The sequence below is a fragment of the Tympanuchus pallidicinctus genome, unplaced genomic scaffold (assembly GCF_026119805.1).
Source record: "Tympanuchus pallidicinctus isolate F22 unplaced genomic scaffold, pur_lepc_1.0 scaffold22, whole genome shotgun sequence".
Lineage (NCBI taxonomy): Eukaryota > Metazoa > Chordata > Aves > Galliformes > Phasianidae > Tympanuchus > Tympanuchus pallidicinctus.
The window spans coordinates 1818568-1840718 of record NW_026294739.1 but is presented as its reverse complement, the minus strand read 5'-3'; the positions used below and the strand labels follow the sequence as shown (position 1 = coordinate 1840718).

Genomic DNA, 22151 nt, shown 5'->3' with positions numbered 1-22151 from the left:
TAGATGTGCATGAAAAATAATGTGTTCTTGCAGATCCAAGGGAGCAGCTGAAGCCTTCCATGTATTTTGCCCTAATTCCTCAGCAAATGAGGGGGAAATGAAACCTTCCTTCCTCTGAAAAACACAACATTCCTTTGCTTATAACCAGTCAGCACACTTCTGATTGTGACAGATTCTAAGTATGATACTATCGTCTCTAGGCCCATTTCCATCAATTCTCTCCAACGCTCCTATGTGATACCCCCTTCTTCCTTCCCACCGCTGGTCTCTGACATCTGCTAAGAGCTGTGCAGTTCCCCATTCCTTGCTGTGATTAAATTCTTCCACACAGCCAAAACATCTCGTTTTTTTATTCCTACAGGTTCTGAGCTTTCCGCTGTCCCTCAAAGGAAGAGCAAAATCCTAACACAGCCTTCCTGTGGCGGCCTTCCATCAGATTAAGAGCGAAATAATGATAGTGCTTCCATTCCCATGCCGGTGGGGGAAGGGGAAGGAAGCTGCATAGGTCAGCTTCAACCATACAACCCCAATCTGTCAAAGCACTGTGCCCTCAGGCTATGCTTTAACAAAAAAAAGATATATCCTTCCATGTCCTTGCTCAACGAAGCGGATGGAACAGGGTGTCTGCCAGCTTGCAGGACCAAAAAACACTCTGTTTTGTTTTAAAAAGAGGAGCAATGCCCAACTTATGGTGGGTGGAAGGCATCTCTGCAAGATGCCTTCATGCCACGTGCCAGTTGTCCCCTCACTAAGGCTGCTGGAGGAGGACACTAGTTAGCTCTCACCTCCAGACAGCATCTCCTAAAGAAGCACTCCCAGCCACGACCTGCGGCTTGAGAGTAACCTACTCAGTTCTACGGTCAGATTTCTGGTGTAACACAGCACACCCTCGCTAGAGATTGGAATTTAATATATGTACAATGATTACTTCCTTTGGTAGCAAATAGCCCTAATTTTCCTCCGTCTATTTCCTCTCATCTGGTGTTCATTTAACCTCTTCCTGCGTTTCACACACAATCAACTCTCTCCAACCCCTTGAAGTCCTGCAAAAGAGAGGAATACCCAAAACAAATAAGTCAGCCTGAACTCTGGCACCTACAGCACAACGGCTGGGAGCTCAGGAGAGTCCATCCCACGCTGCAGAATGCACACCAACTTTTTTTGATTGAAATAGTGGGGGAGCCAAAATCTATTACACGCTTCTGTCATCCTGCAGGAATTAAATGTGCTGTACTCATTATAGGCACACTTAAAAATACCAGTTTGATTTAACATTGAGTTAAAAAGTAATTTACCTATGATTTAGGCACAGATGGAAAGCCACACCTCTCCTTTTTCCTGTTTACTTCCTAATGTTGTGAGGCTTTGTGATGCTGGCTGACACAGCCTTCCATCACAGCCAGGGAGTGCAAAGCTCGTGCAGGTACGGACCTCTATGTGCAGGACTCAGCACATCTCTCCTGCAGAAGTGGTGGAAAAGGTAAGAGAAGCTGACCCTTCTGCCTCAGCTCTCCGTGCTGCACAGTTTTGATGCTGCGCATTTCATAACACTGTCCCACACTCAGCCCCTCTGCTCGGCTCTTGTGAGGCCCCATCTGCAGTGCTGCATCCAGGCCTGGGGCCCCCAGCACAGGAAGGACGTGGAGCTGTGGGAGCGGGGCCAGAGGAGGCACTGAGATGAGCAGAGGACTGGAGCAGCTCTGTGTGAGGAAAGGTTGAGGGAACTGGGCTTGTTGAGCTTGGAGAAGAGAAGGCTGCAGGGAGACCTCATGGTGGCCTTCCAGTACTTGAAGGGAGCGTATGAACAGGAGGGGGAACGGCTGTTTGTGAGGGTGGTTAGTGATAGGACAAGGGGAATGGTGTTAAACTGAGACAGGGAGGTTCAGGTTGGATATTAGGAGGAAGTTTTTCAGCCAGAGGGTGGTGAGGCACTGGCACAGGTTGCCCAAGGAGGCTGTGGATGCCCCATCCCTGCAGGCATTCAAGGCCAGGCTGGATGTGGCTCTGGGCAGCCTGGGCTGCTGGTTGGTGACCTGCACACAGCAGGGGGTTGGAACTGGATGAGCACTGTGCTCCTTTGCAACCCAGGCCGTTCTGTGATTCTATGATTCATACAAGTCAGTTACATAGCTATTGCTACCAGGTGTTTACCCAGGAAACAAATCTGGCCTTATTACCACCCTGGTGCCTTGTGACTATTTCACACACAATGTGCAGAACAGACACGGACTGAGCTTTAACAACATCTCCGCTTTTCAAGGAAATTGAGCTGTTCCGTGAGCACAAGACTTTCCTGTAGCACTGTCTCTTGCAAACAAGTTAATCTAAAAAAAGATACATCACTTCTTAGGAACCTTAGGAGCAAACTGCCAGTTCATTTTTCAAAATGACAGATGTGATGAAAATTGGCCAAAGGCTTGAGGAAAAAAATATGGGGGTCATGGTGAGGGGAGCAGCCGGGGGCGGAGAGGAAGGCATTCCTGAGCCCCCTGGAGCCTCCTGCTCCTCCCGGGCCCATTAAAAGCTTATGTTACTTGCACTGCCTATAAACAAGTGCTTTCTTTTGCCATCATAACCTTCCTCACAGCAAGCGCTTCGGAAGCGTTGACTGCTGTCTTGTAGTGAAGCAAGGCACCAAAAATGACAGCAAGTTACAAATCAAATGCCACTGATTTATTACCTTCCCAAGTTTCAGGAGGTTTGTTGCGATTCCTAAGTGACCTTCGTAAACTGACTAATCAATAGCACATCTGAACGCTGACTGACTGCAATGGAAAGTTTCACTGCCAGAGGAATGACATCAGTGCTGGCAGAGGACAGATGCAGAAATGTGGATGGCAAGCCCGTGCCTATTCTTCACATTCTTTTGCTTTTATTATTACCCCTCCTGTCATCAAGGTAGGAAATTTCAGGACGGAAAAAAACCCAGAAAACTCTGCTATTCTCCATAAGAAAGATTTCCTTCCATTCACTTACTGGGTCTACTGCAGAGACCTTCATTTTTATTGGTTTTGCAGTACACAAAATACAGATTCTAGTAACAGATTACAGCCCTATTTACTATGAAGTAATGTGTTAGAAGGATACTGTACCCATTCCTTGTTTTAGTCTCTTCCTGTTAGACGCACTGAAATCAAGCAAGAAACAAATTGACAGCTGGCGAAGAGAAATGAGAGATTCATAATGAGGCATTACACTTTCCATCTCTGTGTAGGAAACCAACTTGAACCAGACAGGTAGCATAAGATGGTTCTCCCTACCAGTACATTGCTTCAGTGGAGAACACCGGAGGTCCCATTCTAGCTGTAGGGGATCAGTGCTGTTCCCTTACCAATGGCAGTGCTGGCTGCTGGGCTACCAGGGAGGCTGAACTTGGGTGTTGTCCTCCTCAGGGCCGGAATGAGCTGATATAGAAAGGAAATCCGCACAGCTCCTCGCTGCGTTTGCCTTGGGAGAACAGAGTGTCAGGGGTTCACCCGAGCATCAACGTGCAGACAAACAATCTTAACTAATGAAGAAAGCTTCCTGCCTTGATCCCTGCACGCTTCAGGATGCAGAAGACAGATCAGGATACGGCCACACAGGAAAAAGAAAATCAGAAGCGAGGTGAAATACTGCAAGGACAAAGCAGAAGTACTGACGCAAAATGCAAAGGCGTGTTATCTGAATTAGCTGCAAACAAAGCAGATAGGCTGGAATTTGCATTTTCTTTTGAACCATAGGGCAGCTTCTCTTGTGAATCACACCAGCTCTGCCGGCAGCGAGGTTCAGGAAAGACTCAGGAAAAGGCTAACAGCCTGACAGATAGGAAGCCTGCCTCCTTGAAGATAATTAAATTATAGAGACACCATACAGGGAGACTAAGGAAGCAACAGCAGAGGAGCAGATACCGATCACTTCAGCACATGAGAACTGAATCCCTTGGCAATGGCCTGCCTTGGCCCGAAGGGATGCGGTGTGTGTCGGACACTGCAACAACCCGCAGCCATCAGGTGCCTGGGGCTCCATCTCGTCCCAAACAAACTGTGTTGGGAAGGCTCAGGAAAAGGGACGGAGATGCACAGAATTTGGAAACCAGCTTGGCAAGCCCTGGACATCCAAGGAAACATGGTAACTCTCAGCTGGCCACAGCATGTCAGGAAACAACGCGTCCCAAAGAAGACACAAAGAGCAGAAACCACTCCTGCAAGCAGCTGCAAGGAGTCATTTCCAGAGATCCCAGTGGGCTGTGGAGGCACAGCCACTGCATCCATGTCAGCTACACGATGCAGGGCCCTGAGCAGCGCAGAGAGGGGACTGGCCCTGATTCCATTTACTCAGCTTCTTCTAAACCCAGTGCAGGGAGAGGTCCCACACTGCTGCTTTTCTTGTGAACGGCCACGTCAGTGGCTTATAAGCAATACCAAAGCTCCCTCATCTCAATTAACTGCCTCTCCTTTGCACAGGAATAGCAGATGCTGTCAAGCAACAAACAGATAATCCTCAGAAAAGCAGAGGTACTAATCAGTTGCTTTTACATTTAAGATTACTAGGAGTTGCCACTGCCTAATGCTGTTTTTCTAATTAATTGCACTGGAATGCACTTAAGCAAGCCCTGGATCAAAGAATCAACTGCACAGATTGAAATAAATCCTGTCTGCTGCTAATGCCTTGGAAATGGATGACTTGCTAAGCATTCAAAATCCAATGGTGCCAATGGTTTAAAACTACAAATAGTGCGAGAATCCTGCAAAGGAGTAGAGCTAAGAATAAAGAGGAAAAGGCTTTCGTCTTTTACTTTAAACAAAAGCAAGTGTTGAACTAATTCATGTTGTAGTTCGTATATCTTAAGTTCCTTATTCTCTGCATTCCTAGCACCAGAAATCATAATGCAGAAGTGTCAATTTGCATTGCAGTGAAACTCTATCATCATTACAGATTTATTTACTTTTTATTCACTTTAACGAAGGATTGAAATCTTTTCAAAATAATGATAAATAAAAATGACTGGGGATGGATGTGTTGCCGGCTGGCGCAATAAATCACTGTCTCTTTCTGCACGAGTCTCTCCCATGGTTTAAAATATCATCAGAATGCCTTTGATTGATTTACAATTTAGTAATCCAGCCATCATCATCCCTAATTCCACAATAAACCACGCCACTTCGTGTCGCTGCTACAGATGTTCAGAAGTTCATTCCCTGCCTTTTAAGAGGTGATATCTAGACAGCAGCTGCAGACACCAGGATTAGTTGGGGAAAAAAAAATCTGTCTTCAGACAGTAAAACATCCCATTTTCCTATAACAGCGCCTTGCTTTAAAGCTGGAAGGCGCGCTGGCAACCTGGATACGTCCACATTCAATTATTCAGCACCAAGTCTGTGTACGCACACACGCACACCGCTGTTCCTGGAGTAACAAGATGCCTGCGCTTCTGTCTGAAATATTTCCTAGGAAATCAAGGCACTATTAACAGCCAGATGTGAAGCACCCATGAACGGGCATGCAGCACACAGCAGCTGACCTCACATGGGCCTTGCCAGCCCCATGACAGCCTCGCTGCAGAGCCAGAGCTTGGGAAGTGCTCTCACTGCTCCTGAAGGCAGTGCAGAAGGGCCTGCAGCTGCAGGGAGATGCTGCTGCTCCTTATGCTACACCAGCACTTCTGAAAGCACAACTGGGGACTTCATGGTCATCGTTACCTTTTTTTCCCACAACTTACTGAACTGAAAACAGTAGGTTAAGTCTTAATTTCAACTTCTTTTGCTTGAGCCTGAAAACAACACAGCATGAGCTTGGCTTGCAATTAACAGTTAACGCTGCTTCCCAAAGAAGTGGAAAATCTTTAACGTGCACAGTGCAAGGGGCAGATATTTTACACCACACAGCACCAGCACGTTCCTGCAGGCTCAGCAGCCAGAGTTCATTGAAAGCAGGCACACAAACATCCAGCAGGAACTGTCAGAGTTACAGCCTAGGTCACAGCAACAATTTCTCTCCTAAGTGAATCACCATGCTGAGGAAGCCAACAAATACTGCAAAACCCATTAGCTGGGCAGTGCCGGAAAGCACTGCTCTACATCCATCATGTGGCCAGGCCAGCACCCTGAGGTGACAGTGACCAGCTCCAGGTACATCAGCGACCAAGGATGCGGTGACAGGAGTCTCTGCCTTCCTCCTGCCTGTACCTGCAGGCATCACACAGACAAACTGGTGGCTTGGCTCCTCACAGGGGCATGGGAGCCTTCAACACGTCAGCAGCCAAAGGCTTTCTCTGCTGGGTGATCCCTCAGATCATTACAGGCCGAAGAGCTGGCAAGAGAGAACTTAAGGTTTAGGCTACTGTGGGTGTCCTGCTCTGGAAGGGAGGGATGTCACGCCTGGCAAACACAGCTCCTCCAGCCTCCAATGGTGCTCAGTGAGGCTGTGTGCCCCGCAGCAACTTGCAGGACTAACAGCTAGCAGAAGAGCAGCAATGTGCTGAACATGACTTTGAAAAGCTGCTTTTGATTCGAAAGTCCTCGTGTGGTTGTTTGGTTTTTTTAAACACAGATCAAGATTATTGCCTACCCTTCCATAGGAAGTACTCTGGAAGGCTCCCAGCTCCCCTGCAGCTTCACTGCAAATGGATGGAACGATGCGCCTGGATGTGCACGATGCAATTCCCCAAAGCACTGCCTTCAAGTGAGAAGGAGCAGTCCTCCTGCACCTCCTGCAGCCTGGGAGCACCCAGCACTCCAGCACAAAGGGAAAGTGAAGCTTGGATGGAGCGGCCCTGCTCCCACTAGATGGCAGCTGCCTGCTGCAGAATGGCGGGTGATGCTGGCAGCATCCACGGAGCCTCCCCAGGGCAACACTTGTCTTCCCTTCTTATGGGATCTGTTGTAAGCACTACGTCTGAAGGCCACAAAAGTGCAGTTTCATGTCATTGGGTGGGTGGGGGAGCAACGACCGTGTGCCCCCCTCCCTTGAGGGGCAGCAATGCCAGCCGACAGAGCCACAGGTTCAGCTCAGTGCTGCTGAGCATGAGCTCAGGCTGAGAGCATCCTCCCAAGGCAGGTTGCTGCACGCACAGCTCTCCTCCCAGGTGTTTATATTTCCAGTGCAGATGTACATACTCACTGCTTACTGAAACACCGCATGCAAAGTGCCCTCGGCCTGCAGGTCAGGCTGCATACATAACCACGAGGCACTGGGTTTTGTGTGGAGAGATTACCATTCTGTACCTGCTGAGCCTCCTGCTAAAGTCTCTCCCTCAGGCTTGACTAAGAAACCTCACCTCCAAAAAACGAACACAGGGTATTTCGCCCTCACTCATTATAGGAAAGTTCTGCTGGCAGAGCCATAGCTGGAAGAAGTAAATAACACAAGAACGTTGTCAGCCAAAGAGCCACGCCAGCAAGTTGTGGGTGGCTATCTACACAGCTGTGGGCCCAGCTTATTCTGTCCAGGGAAACGGGGTAAGTTGCAGAGGCAGAGGAAAGCTTGCCAGTGTGAGTTCTCTTCCAGAAGGCGTTTATCAGCACAGCTCCACTGAAATAATCCCATTCTGAATGCAGGCATGTCCTTAGTCTCTCTGTCAAAACAATTCATCACAGAGAAAAAGTTTCTCGTGTTTGGTAAATTCTGAAACAGGAATGTGGCAACTGAGATCCCTAACCCATGCAGGGCTAAGACTCTGCCCGCTGGGACCTGCTCCTTCAAACTGCTGCGCAGGGACAGGCTCTCACTCATCGCCAACCAGGGAAGGATGAGAGCTGGGATCTCGTTTTAAGAGGCTGTTTCCAGCCCAGAGCCATCCAGCCCCTTGACTGTCTCCTCACATGAGAATTTATCTTTCCTCTGAGTACTTTGCCAACAGGAGCTGGGTGGGGGTAGCAGGGTCATTGCAATCCATTCCTTTGAATCCCCTGTGGAATCTCAGCCTGGCGTATTTCATTTTTTCATCTCAAAGAGATGGGTGTGTACATAAGAAAAAGATCTGGGAAATGTTTAGCATCACAGCAACTGCCAGCAATGCCTCCTTTGTTTGCTCCATTTAGCCCGATGATGTTTTTTATCATCAATTAGCTCAAACAGAGAAAAGCTCCATCTCTCAGCCGACTGTGGGACACAGGTGCTGGGGTTCAAGTTGTCGCTGTTCCTCTCTCTGTGAAGCCAGGCTGATGCTTGTTGTGCATCCTGTTCTTCCAGTCAGCCTGGAGACAAGTGCCAGAGCTGGCATGAAAGGCATGTAGCGCAAGCACAGAGAAACCAAAGGTAAATTCCTCCCACTCCATGCTTGGGCTTGGTGTACCTGTTACTACACGCTTGTGTGCCTTTCGCCAGATCTAACAAAGCAGAAGCAGGAGCAATCGTTGAGAGGGACAAGGAAGGGGGTTGCTAGCATTGAAAATGAATATTGAAAGAATCAGTACAGCAAAGATTCGCAGTGCACACTCCAGGGAGACAAGGTCTTCCTACTGGAGAATCCCCCGCAGGGAGGAACAGCAGCAATAAATTTGGAATAGGAAAAAAAAAAAAAAAAAAAAGAGAAGAAATCCAATCACATACTCTATACTTAAAAATTAAAAAGACTACCAGATGCAATTACATTCATGATTAAAAGATCTAACAGAAGCATATTTAAATTCATTAACTTAGTCCACACTTCAGCACCTCAGGAGACCAGCTGCTCCTGGAATACAGGGCAGCAAAATACAAACTACATCTTGCTTGTATTTGATCAAAACCTTTTGAAAGTTTCAATGATCTGGCTGTTAACATCTCTTAGGTGATAATTAGGCTCTAGGGGCAGCAAACATTGTTTGGGAGAGAGAACGCACCGTGGAAACCCAAGTAGTGGAGCCTTCTGCTCTGCTAAAGAGCCAGTTATTCCACCTATAAGAAAAAAGCAGGCAAGGGCAAAATGAAGCCATTTTCAAACAGAGATTCATTTTGCCTGTGTGTATCAGCAATCAGCAGATGATCACCTCTGTGTGAACAGTTTACTTTAGATTTTGCTCATTTCTTGCATCTCGTATTTTCACCAAGAGATTGTAACCACTGCACGCTGCAGCTCGCTAGCACAGCGCTCCTCCAAAAGCAGACGTGGAGGGGTCCTTCATACAGTGTTTGACAGCTGCTGGGTAGCAGCTGGGCTGGGCAGACCCTCACCAACCCGCACCCTGCCAGGCAGAGCCCAGTGCTGCAGGGCAAGGTGTGGGTGGGGAATTTCAGGAGGTGCCTGGAAGAGCCAGAGCCTCTCTGTGGCTTCGACAGCAGGGCAGACGCTCAACAGTTTTCTCAGGATGATCCACAGGAAGGTATTAAATTAACAGCAGAGGCACCAAGTTTTTCCCTTCCAATTACTGCCGTGGGATCTACTTCCCAGCAACTGGACAGGAAGAGGCTTAATTAAAGAGAAATGGGAAATTCTGTTTATGGCTGGGTCTGACATATCCAAGAGAAGCCTTCATCTCCATATGCTGCATCTGGTTTTGGTCTCCTCCGTGCTGCAAGGCAGTGCCCTCCATATAGATGCTTTCCTTCTCATGGGGAATAATTTTGACAGTTTGAGTCAACTTGGGTCTTTCCTGTTCTTGCACAGTCCCCAGCAACCAAGTGCAAGAAACACCAAATGACACAGCTGGCCTTTAAGACAGACAGCTACAAGTGTGCCTGAACTGTCACACAGATGTTTTCAGGGCCCCTTCCTGCGTTTTACTCTGGTGCACTGCTATCAAGACGCAGCAGAGCTCTGCAATGTGGAGCTGCCTGCTCTCCCTCTGAGCCCCTGAGAAGATACACCGTTCCCAAGAAGCTGCAGTTCTGCTCAAAACCACCAAAGACCAGCAGATTTAGACTCCATCTGTTAGTGCCACACAAAGAGCATTTCCTCCCTGTCTGCAGATGTAACTGAAGTGCCCGGTTTCTTCCTGCATCACTAAAGAAACCTTGATGACATTCACATGCTATGCTGGTACAGTTCTGCTCCACTCTACTTTATTTCTCCTTTGCTGATGAATAACTGGAGAGGTCTATTTTGTTTTGCTTTAAAAGTCATGCAAGACAGCTGACTTCCACTGACAAAAAACTGAAAGCCAAGAATAAGTCAGGTATTCAATCACAGCCTCAAAACGTTCCCTGTTCAAGCACCAGTGTGTCAATAGCTCACAGCTGAGGATATGGAAGTGAAGCTCCTGCAGGGGCTGGAGGAAGATGCTCTTCCGTGACTCATCAGGCATCCTTCCAGCAAACAAGGGCATAGTGGTGAGTGATGGGATTAGTCAGAGAAATTGTACTGTGACCAAAAGCAAGAGGAAAATATAAGAAAGAATGGGGAAGAACATGGAAAGTAGCACCGGTTGAAAAATACTCAATTTTCAACTCAAAATATTTTCAACTAACTCAACTGTGGGCACTTGACTTCGGACAGGTTTCCATCTTTGAATAAAGGCGTTCTCAGTTCCTCATCCTCATGAACAGTAACTACTTTTTTTCTTTGTTAGATGTAAGAATAAGTATCATAAGTATGACATCACGTTTCAAACGCATGGGAAGATTTCCCCTTACTGCCACAGTTCTGGGACAATCCTTAACATGGCCCCAACAGCAAAATCTACATGCTCCGGTCCCTTTTACTACAAAACAGCTTTCCTGATTGGGACCCAGATTTCAACCTGAAGTGAAGTTACTCACAGCAAAACCTGAACATTTTTCATAGAATAAACATGCTATGCATGTGATTTAGGAAACAGGGGGATTAAGTTTAAGTGAGGAATTTACATGAGATTGTGAATGAGTTTTCCTCTTCCTAGAGTTCTCTTCCTCAGATGAAAAACGTTCTTAGATGCAAATAATCAGCAAGATGTCCATTAATACCACGGACACAAAATCCTGTGGATGAAGCTTCCAACAGCACTTACAGCAATCGGGTACCAAGAGCCTCTTGCAAAGACAGACGTGCCTTACATTGTTCTCATCGTCTGAGTGCCTGCTGTGAGACTTGAGATTGGGTACTGGAGCGGGTAGATGGCAGATTTATGAATCACATTCCAATTTGTTAACCCAAAAAACCTTCGAAAGCTTTTATTACCTTTCCCTTCATCTCAAAGTTAGTGGTTATCCTTGAAAACAGATAGCTCCATCTGCACTTTTATTCATCCCCAATGAATACATAGCTTGCCTTTAAACACAGAATCTCATCTGAGCCTTAAGAAGTAGGAAAATATTCTTAAAGAAAAACTCAGAACGACCCAGATGACAAGGTAGGAAGGACCAGGAAGGCAGAGAAGAAAGGAAGAGCTTCAGATGAGTAGTGATTAAATTTGTCACATTTAAATTTAATTTGTTTGATTACATTTCCAAAATTACCTAAAGTATTGAATATACCAGCCTTCAGTTCACTGTTAAGTCAATCTGGTTGTAAAACAAAACAAAGGGCTTCCCTTTTAAAGAAGCAAAATAAAAAATATTAGACGACTTCTGTTTTAAAACACAGGAGAAAGATGTTCTGGTTGAACAGCACAGTTAACTCTCTGTTCAGCCAACATCTGGGATGAGGTTAGCTGCACTAGTCATCACCACACAGGGTTCTTTTTACCCTTGTACCTACTCTCATTTTTCCCTTTTTCTTTACATGGACAAGGTTTCCATAGGTCTTAGTGAAAAAAAAAAGTAAATGCATTCCACTCCAAAAAGAAGAAACCAAAACATTTCAAATGATTACCAATGATAAAGATGAATTACAAAGAAACCTGGCCTGGCTGCAAGCTGACAGCTGAACACCTCAGGCGTCGACTTTCACTGCTAACACCAGTAACACCAGGAACTTCTGTCTGCATGCTATTTCAACACTGGCACTTCTCAGATAGTGGTAACATGGTGTAGTGGGAAATGGTGGTAGTGGGTGGATGGCTGGACTCGATGACCGTGGAAGTCTTTTCCCACCTTGGTGATTCTAGGATTCTACAAGTAGGACCCCAATGGTGATGTCATCTTTCTGCTAGAAAGGGAAGAGACACTCTATTGAGGATGTGTGGATCCATCAGATTGTTCGAAGGTAGAGCTTCTGAAAACTCCCAGCTGGAGCTATTGTGCTTTCAGTGCCTCCAGCAGGCTTGTCAAGCTATGGGAATGCCATCAGACCCAGGAACTCTTACCCAGTTTGTCCTGACTTCCAGCAGTGCCCAGCCACCCCGTGCTGTGGTTCTGCTGGGTTGGGACAGAGCTGAAGGCTGCTCCTTGTTAGTTTGACAGAGGAATCAGGCCATAAGGGATTGCAACAACATGCACGTATCTCATAGCTTAGGCAGAGGCTGAATGACCCATATTCTTTGGAAGGCCAACTTGTGAAAAAAGAAATTGTCAAAACTTGTGTACAGAGCCAAGCACTGTTCTCTCCACAGAGTTATGACTTATTTGCCATTACTGCAATGTCAACCTTCTGTGCCCAGTTTATTGCCTGGGACTCTGCTGATCTCACTGGCTTCAGCTGAAGCACTGGGGACTCCCAGCCGTCCTACTGCAGCCAAGAAAATTAAACACTCCTCCCTTGCTAATTCACTACGAAGCTAAAAGGCAAAAAATAAAAGTCTGAGTAGAAAACTGGTGCCTCTTACTTCAGTCACTGCTCTGCCATGACAAGACAGTTTCCCAGTCGGTTCACATGGAATCTACCAACTCCATAATCCCTCCTGCCCACACGTACAGGCAAAGTGGTTTTTATACTGTTGTGACTGGATGTTATAAAAACCAAAAGATTTGTGAATTGCCAGATTCACGTGTTCAGAAAATTTGACTCAGGCCCCTGGAAAACCACTGGGCCAGCTGAAAAATTCCACCGCTTGAGGCTGACCTCATTCTGTTCAGCTCCAAGAACTCTGGCACTGGACCCCAGGATCCTTCTAGCTCCAAGCCGTTCACTCTAAATACACTAGAGCTGCAGGAGGTGTCCTCTGCCAAACCTCCATCTCTCACAGCAGCAATGCCTCTGCTCATCACAAGCAGTCATGATTTCTGTTAGTTGTGGCCCAGTTATAGTCTATTTTAGGATTTTCAGAAGCTGTTGAAAACTAATATCCTCTCACTCCCTCCTCCTAGAATCTCATTTATCACTCTGCCTCCTGCACAGTTACAATTCTCTCTCTTAGCTGGCAATTTCTTTACTGTGATAGGAATTTTGGATGACCCTAAGGGTTTGTAAGCACATGGGTGCAGTGGACCAAACTAGAAAGTGATAAGGAAAGATTGAAGCAATTGCAACTGTTAGGCTGAGGGAAATTGCACTAATTAAAAGGAAAAGGGATGGTAAACAGTGAGAGACAAAATATGAAGATACTCCTAAGATACTCAGAAGCAGTAGCACCCAAGCAGCAGAGACTTGTGATCTGTCCTGCCTACAGAGCAGTTCTCTGAGGCAGGGCTATGAAATAATAAGAATGAATAAGTTAGTAGCATGTGGATTCGTTCTCCAAATGCATTCAGTGTCTGCTGGAGTATTTTCAGCACATTTTTACAACTGTGTGCACCACAGTCACCAAGATCACAAAAATGGCAGTAGAACTAGATTTTGCCTTGTGTCTCAAATACAACTTGTTAGCCAAGCTTGATTACCAAGGCTTGTCCAAGATGGCAGTTGGTTAGCCACATGGTGGCACACATTTAGACAATGTGCACACATACAATAGCAGAAATATTTTGGCTTACAGAATCAGCATAACAAGCAGTGATGCTTAATGTGTTAAGACTTGATGGCTAAATACCTGACTGTATTTGTTGGTCCAACTAAGTTCTACTTGCAATATCATTCGACTCACACATGACTGCTAATCTGACTTACAGGTATTTTTAAACAAGCAAATGCTACTTACGCATAAGATGTGGAAACAAAAACAGGTCTATAAAGGAAGGTGGTTCAGGAGGAAGGCAAGCTTTTCAGAACCGCTGTACTAATCAGACGCCATTGTTTCTAAATGTCAGCTGTGAGTTACTGAAGTCTTCCCACAGGCCAGCTCAAACTTGCACTAAGATAGCTGTGGGATACAAGAGTGCACACAGGAGGAGGAGGAACTCAGTCTCTCCCAGGGCTGCTGCCCCTCAGGCTGACCTCTGGTGAAGCAAACACACCTCTCTCCAACCCAGCAGGGCTCTTTCCCACAGGCAGAACCACTCTTGATACGCTGACAGTGCACCGGTTCAGAAAGCCAAGGAACACCACATTCAGGGGATTGCCATTTGGTACCAAGCATTTGTACGCTGGCAAACACAACTAAGCACCAGCCTCCTTTTCTGCTGTGTGCTGTGGCATATCCGCTGCTGCAATCTAAAAATGCATAGCATGGGTCAGGCAAGGGCCAGAGGTAGCTGCCAAACACTGCTGATCCCAAATCTGCCTTATGTCTGGCGAGTGGCACGAGTACAAAGGTTGTTTTAAGTTTATGGGCTGTCAGTGGCTCCTGTGGACCAATAAAGCACCAGGAGATCAGCAGTAGCGTGTGAAGAAACCCACTCCGATTCCTTTAAATTAACAGTGGGGAGCCGCAGTAAAGACTCTGGGGTGCAACAGGGCTCCTTCCCTCAGCTGAGATAACAGCTGTACCGCTGTGCATCCCTCACTGCGTATCAGTGCAGACCAAAGCAGCCACGAGACCTTCGGCTCTGTATGGAAAGGCAATGGAAGAATATACACCATATATCCCCCAGGTCCTGAAACCCCTCATAATGCCTAAAGACTAATTATACAAGCACACATCTCTGAGCTTCTTACTTCATGCAACTTGCTGCCTTGCTTTCAAACAATGCTCCCTCTCCTTTTTGTGCACATTCGTATCAAAACACAAACGAACGGACAAAGCCAAAACGTCCCAACTTTTCATCTCATTATGGGCATCTTCCTTGCAGCTCGCTCATTTTACTCTCTCAGGTCTGAGCACTCCCAACAGCAGGTTTCCAGGAGCAAATGAGGTGAGCTAAATTACTGGAAGTTTACCAAACGAAAAGGAAATAAAGACCTCAAACACCTCGTGGACTGTTCTCTCCCTCAAATCAGTAGCTTGTTTATTCTAATAATAATAAAGCAGGCAGAAGGATGCAATTAATGTCAAGCACAATTCATTCTTGTTACTTTTCTAAAGGTCCTAAAGGTCCTAAAATCAAAACCAGGAATTCTGACTTTGAAGCGACGTACACACAAAAACACAAAAAACTTTTGTATGTAGGATTTTCTAACTTAGCAACATCCATGTGCAATGTGAGCTGCTCAGCAAATTGAGGCAGGAAATACATTAACTGGAAGCTCATTTAGGGCAGAACTATTTTACCTCATATTTGAAACTATTCCACCAGGTTATTTCACTGCAGAAAAGCAGAACATTTTGGAGAGGAGAATGAGTGCACTACGGGGAAGGGGAAAGGAGGAGATTTTCAACTGTAGCTTTCTGGCTAAAATGGAAAGGAAGCTATTTCTGGTGAAATGGACTCTCTCCCACACCCAATTAATGGATAAATCGTGTAAGAAAAATGTCTCCATCCCAAGGCAGACCCAATTATGTTCTGCATTAACCAAAACATATGGGAACATTTCAGTATAAACAAAAACTGCACTGTATGAGCTTTCTTCTATGAGCTTTCCAGTTCATTTAACCCTTGCTATGGTGCACATTAACTACAGACTGAGGTTACTGGTATAACACTCCACTGAGTATTTTTTGGCTGCGATAACTCCTAGATTTTATGTTGCAGAATTGAAAGCCTACCATCAGCCCTGTTCTGGTCTTTACACCAGGTTTTTCAGCAGAAGGAGCTGGATGTTGAGTGGGCTTCCACAACAAAGCCTGGTTTTTTGAAAAGAAGCACGGCAACACTTAAAATTCATGAGAATGATGATTTTAGATGCTATTCATGGGAGCTCAGGCTCCAGAATTACCTGGCTGCTTTTGAAAACACCACCACCAAGTTCTTGCTTCTGCCCGTTCCTGACTGTGTGCTTGTCCACCTTTGCACACCAGCATGATGAATGTCCACCACTCTGATCTTTGTGGAGTCCCAGAGCAGCCAAGCCCAGCCCTGCTGAGATCAGCCCTGTTGAGATCACCAGCTGTACAATTGCCTTTTGGCGACGTGGAAGAGGAGCTATTGAGTTTCACACCATTTTCTTACATTAACTAGAACTATGTTTCCACACTAATACTTATTACATTAACTATTTTACTTATGCCTCAAGAGCGAAACATTTGTTTTCTCTTTTAAGAGCACGCTGACATTAAATTAGCAAACATACCTCCAAAGTCTTGTGACTGCTAATACAAACACCTGCAGCTGCTGTGAAAAGCTTTGTTCTTATGTGTTCCACCTGTGCGTGTGGCAGGAAAGAAGCTTCCCAAATCAAAGCAGGAGTTCCTTCTGCCATGGAGAACAAGGTGAGAAGTTTCTCCAAGTCAGTGCCATGGATACATGCTGATTTTCATTTCCTGACCAAATCTCAGCAAAAAAAGGAAATACAGGAAATTCTTAATTTTGCTGTCATTCATAGAAAGTAGTACCACAGAAGCCTACTGCAAATCTCCATTCTGATTTCCAAATGACATGGGCTGTTGAGCTTCTATGACTTCATACTGCTTTGAATTCCGCGTGTATTCCTGAAAGACTCTTGTTTCAGTTTAACCGCTGTCAGCAGCGCTTCACCTACTGCACAACCTCAGGTTGGTCTGACTGTGTCCACCTTCAGCTTTCAGTTACACCTTTGTCTACCAGCCCACTGCCAAACTGCCATTCCTCTCACAGCCTGCAAATCAATGGCCCTTTAAACTTAAGCTTGAACTCAACGGATTGCACTCTGCAGCTTTCATCTCGAAGCCTCTCTTCCAGCCTTTTCATCTTTCATTTCACTGGGCCACGTCAAATGTTGTTTGGATGAGCCTTGTGCTCCTGTGTTTGGGATATAAACACTGTTCATAAACTGATCCCATCACTCACTAAGCATTTACTCTCTTGACAACAGTGGAAGTGAAGCAACTGTATGATGAAAACACTGACAGGGATGTTCTGGACACAGCATCGCATTTTGTCAGATGGAGTAACAGTGCCCCAGATTGCTCAAAACTGGAATTGAGGTGCTACAGTGTTTGGTTGCTTTTTAATTTGGCTGGGCAGGTGAAGGGGAGGCCAGGATATAGCCGTCCTCCAACAACAGTCTCATAAATTATTCTTGCTTTTAAAGGTGGCTTTCATTCCATAAGCAAATGTCTGTTTTGAACAGGGAGCAATGTGTGACACGAGGAGGGTGCCCGTTCTGCCTCCAGCAGCTCTGCCTGCTTTGACAGTTCAGTGACACAGTGCAAGAGTCCCCCTTCCCTCTCCCTGTGTGCTCTTCTCTCACAGTTCTGCTGCCCAAGAGGTTTTCACCTTTTTTCCAAACACCTTTTCGGCTATTTTTGCTTTCCTATGCAGAGCACAAGCCCCATAATATTTAAGAAGAAAACAACTGTGAGACCCACAGTGTCCAAATCATAAAAAACAAAGATTTTGTTCATCCCTGATCTCCACTGCTGTCAGTTCTGGCACTTTTCACACATCTGAAATTCACTTCCAAGTGTGTCACCATGGCAGGCTCCTTGGTGGCATCCAGCCTCCTTAAACCCTCAGGCCCCGGAGTGTTGCTGCTGTGGAAATGCCTGGAGTGCAGAGAGAAGCTGGCTGCTCACTGCCACTGCTCCCACTCTTCTCCCACAAGCGCCATTTGCACGAGGAAGAAGGAGGACAGGACTGTGCACTTCACTGCTCTGCCACGGCTGCCCACTGGCTGCAAGGATAAGCGCAGAGAAAGGAGGCAGGGAGAGCCCTGCGCAGAGTCCTGCAGGCAGAATGTGGGTGAGCTGTGCTACAGAGCTCCGGGCAGGCGATGGAAACTGGAGTGAGAGTGCACACAGCTCCCACAGCTCTGCTGGAGCACCAGGCCAGGCTGGGGAAGGGCAGCAGAACTCTCCCTAGGTATTAACAATAGGGCAGGAATCCTCTCACTGCTCTTCTTCACTTCTTAGTTCAGCTTCCCTTGATGACCTTCCCGGCTCCTGAGCTTCACTATAAATCACAGACATGCAATAACACACAGTTCTGAGCGAGCAAGCAGTTCTCCACTGCAAGTCAGGCTCATTCCCTAGGTAACTGGAGATATTAAGAAGTTAAATCCTTCGAACTACTCTTGCGAACAGCAGCACTTGACACGGTGACCTGAGACCGGAATAATCTCGGGCTCTGATCTAGTTAAACGTCCTTGTCTAATAACTGCCTCAGGCTTCCAGACTACAAAATCTTGGAAAATAAAGCAGTGTTACAGTAGAAAAAGCCCTTCTTGTGGCATTCTTGGCTGAGCACCTGCTCTCCATGAGCCGTTGGTGCAGACAGGTGGGTGGGAAGAGCCGGGCAGCGGCGCTGGGGCAGGGCCAGGCAGCTCAGTCTGCAGTTCAGCTCAGAATGAAGCCAAATGAGCTTCCACCGCCTGCTGTCTGTCTGCTTCAGCCCGTCCTGTCAGCTCCGCACAGCCTGCACTGCTCAGCAGGCAGCGCTGCCCATGGCGGCCGGGCTCTTTGTCTGAGGCTGCAAGGCCTCACATCCACACTCAGTGCCTGGCCTTGAGAACTGGGGTGAATTTTCTGGAGCATGCACAGGGATCCCACGGGTGGTGACGTCTGGGGTCAGGAAGGACTGTTAACCTGTATCTGTGCTGCCTGCATGGCTGTGCAGAGCTGCAGAAGAAGGAGCCTCCAAGCTGTGTCACGTTACACGTGAAACGATCCCCAGAGAGCAGAGAAAGCTTAAGAGCAACAGTTCTGAAATAAATAATGGAAAATAAGAAATCAGGAGTAAATTGGTAAACCAACTGAGGCCAGGCCCAGGACTAGAAGAGAACTGATAATGATAGGCTCTGCTTTTCCCCTCCAGGCTGCAGCTCCTCCTTTAGCCTCACCATGGCTGCTCCAGCCCTGCCAGGCTCCCTCAGTGCCTGTCAGGAATGAATCTGTGGCTCTGGGAAGCCCAGCAGGATGGCCATATGCCCCCCAGTGACCCGCGGGTCCCGCAGAGCTCCAGGACACCCCTTTTGGCCTGCAACATTGCTTTGGAACTGCGTGGATTACAATGAAGTGCCATGTCAGCCACGGGGATAGGACAGAAAAACTAGAGCCTTTGAGGCTCATTTACCGCATGGCAGGTATAACATTCAGTCTTTAACAGACCTTTCTTTTGCTTTTCAACAGTGGCAGCAGTTCAAAAAGACCCTTAAAAATTCTTTTTGTGCACCATCCTAGGCACTGCAACTATACACAGCCGCTCCTGGACGGGATCCAGAAGTGTCAGCCACAGCCTGAGGGTTAAGTCCCTTCCCTTCTTATTGAAAACAATAGTCTAAAGCTCACCATGAAGCTCTTTGTTCCACATCCTCTACAATGAGGCCGAATGAGACCCCAGGGCATCCCACAGGGATAATCCACCCTCATGTAACTTGCCCGAGGGCCTGTGAATTAACATTTGCAGTGACTGGGTAGGTAAGAACTTTCCTCGCAGCCATTATTTGGTGCTGCGTCACCCATCAGGGCTTGAGCATTCCTAGGGTGGCCACACACTGTGCAATATTTATTGCAGCCGTATGCTCAGTGCACATTCTTTGGGAGTGATCCAGCATGCTTCCTCTTCCTTCCATGTTTTTGTGGTCTTCTACCAATTAGCCTTCTTACAGATATGTATCCTGTTTCAAAGAACATTTTTAATGGGGAAAAAAAACCAAAAAGCCCCACAACAAAACACTGTTGAGAAGTCTTTAGTCTGTAATGGGCACAACTGACCATCTCCTCCACAAAACCCAGGAACCTTGATGTCATTGATTTAATTTCTTGTGACACATTGGCAGTTTCTGTAATATTGCCTCTGGCCCTGGCATCCAGCCACAGTGGTGAGTCACTGACAATTCCATTTCAAGGGTTAAATTTACATGTTTTACATAATGGGTACACAAATTTTTCCATTCCCACTAATTAAATGCATTGAGTCTTCTGTGACTCCACTGTCACTATGTAAATGGAGGCAACCTACCATTGTCAAGCAAGGCACAAGGCTACTGGGTCCAACCCTCCCTGTCAGTCACTCTCTGGAACACAGCCAGGCCTTTGCGGGGCTGCAGAGATGACCCAGACACTGCAGCATGTATTTCTGGACCTCTGAGAGGGGCAGCAGTACGAAGTCTGGAAAAATAATAGCGTCTTAGGAACTGTTGAAGACGAGGACTGTCTCTGTGCAAGCTGGGAAGCGTTGGGACTTGACTGTTTGCCACTTGCTGATTGCACAGAACAGTGCTTATTAAAATAAAATTCCCTACTTTAGTTCCCGTTGCTTGTCTTCAGCAAAATTCTGGGCTGTGAAGTTGTCAGAAAATACACAGCCTTGCCTGTCAACATCTGCACATTTCTAAATTCCTGCTGCAGAAATTTCTCCTCCCTAAGGGTCTAGCTCCTGAGGAGTGGAAGGTACTGAAAAGGCATTAAAAGGCAGCAAGCTCTGGGAAGGAGCGTGTTTGGAGGTATTTCACCTCAGACTTGGCAGACTCCTGAAAGCAGCAAAAAATGCAGTCTAAACCACAGACATACTTGTACTACAGCAACAGAAAGAAAACACTGCAAGCTTTCAGGGAAGAGACAATGTCTTTGCCTGTCTTTGTACACATATCACTACATCCTCTGATCTTGATTGGCATCCATCTCTCTATTGTAATTTAAACAAGCAGACATGTATGCATCTTTACATTCACTGAGCCCCATGTCAACAGCAGCAATTCTCTGGAACCCCTGCATGAAGGCAAACACGAAGCGAGCGTGTCTGGCTCCTTGCAGTCCTGGACAGATTTGCTGCTCCAAGGCTGCTGCACAGCTCCTCAAGCCTTCTGCTTGCCTCTCCATCGCTCCCAGCAAGGCCCTGGGAAGCAGCAAGAGAGACACAAGGTGCAGCATGGCACAGCATGGCACACTGTGGCATGGCATGACACAGCAGTGCTGCCTGCAAGGCGCTGCCAGGGGCTGCCAAGGAAAAGACCAGCCTCCTCCCCTGGGAGCACCCCTACTTGCAGCCAATGGTTAGCGCAGACACAACAAGAAGTGTACCTCTTAATTGGACTTCTTGCACTCCAAATGGCCGCTAATTATTTTGCCTCTTTACGAACCTCTTCCCCAGCTGGCTTTCAAGTTGAATTTCTGCACCTCAGATATATGTATGATACTGACTTAGGAAATAATGTTCTTACCTTTAAAGTAATGAAGAAGAAAGGATCACACAGGGATATCAAAGCCATCCAAAGACAAATCCAGGTCAAATGAGAAAAGAAAGAGAGAAAGAGAAAAAAAATTACATTTATATTTCACTATGAGCACGCCAGCTAAATAGGAAAAAGAAATTTAATTTCGTGTATTTTACTTTCTCCAAGAAAATGATAAAGTTAAAACAATGGAGCAAATGAAACACAGCTATACAAAGTGCTTTTGTCAGTGGATAAAGATTTCAAAGACAGATGCAAATAAATTTTCATCAGCGTTCCTTTGTGGCACTGATTTGCTGTCATCAAAGGAATAACAGCAAAGTCTTTTATGTACGATGAAACTTAACGCAGACACATACCATTCTACTTTTGAACAGTAAGTGTAAGTAATGGGTGCAGATATAGAGGAAAGGTATGGTATGTATCAATACATCTGTCTGCACGCACTTAACAGGATTAATCCCTTGGCAGAACCCCAGTTCCCAATGGTACGAGACCAGCCTATTGTACTTGGCACAGCGTCTCAAAGCCTGCGTGCAGTTTTAATATCCAGTCACTTTTCTCTATATTAGCACTATACTTCCGGCACTCAAGCAAGGAAAATGCTTTGGAGACCTGTAAAAGCTAAAGCAAAAATCCATAAAACAACAGAAGTTCGGTGCAATGAAGGGATAAGAAGAGGGGGGGGAACAATTACTTGTAAGAAAAGAGAGAAAGAGTGCACTGAAGTCAGAAATTCTGGGAGATTCCTGGGGATTTTATCAGGGATACTGAAAGATTTCCAGTGCTACTGAATGAAGCATGAGGAGCTCAAATTGCTTAACTGCCTCATCAACCCAACCATTCTATGATTCCACGATCATTAGCACTTCAATTCTGGAGCAAACTACAT

General features: G+C 46.3%; 1 protein-coding gene and 1 long non-coding RNA gene across 2 annotated transcripts in view; one reads left to right on the top strand and one right to left on the bottom strand.

Moving 5' to 3' along the window:
• Positions 1-22151, bottom strand: part of HS6ST1 (heparan sulfate 6-O-sulfotransferase 1) — a 168644-nt gene that overhangs the window by 10534 nt on the left and 135959 nt on the right. The gene's annotated exons all lie outside the window — the stretch shown is intronic.
• Positions 1365-21852, top strand: LOC128081880 (uncharacterized). Its single transcript, XR_008207438.1, has 3 exons — positions 1365-1480; positions 3393-19168; positions 19266-21852. It is a non-coding gene; the product is annotated as an uncharacterized LOC128081880 (long non-coding RNA).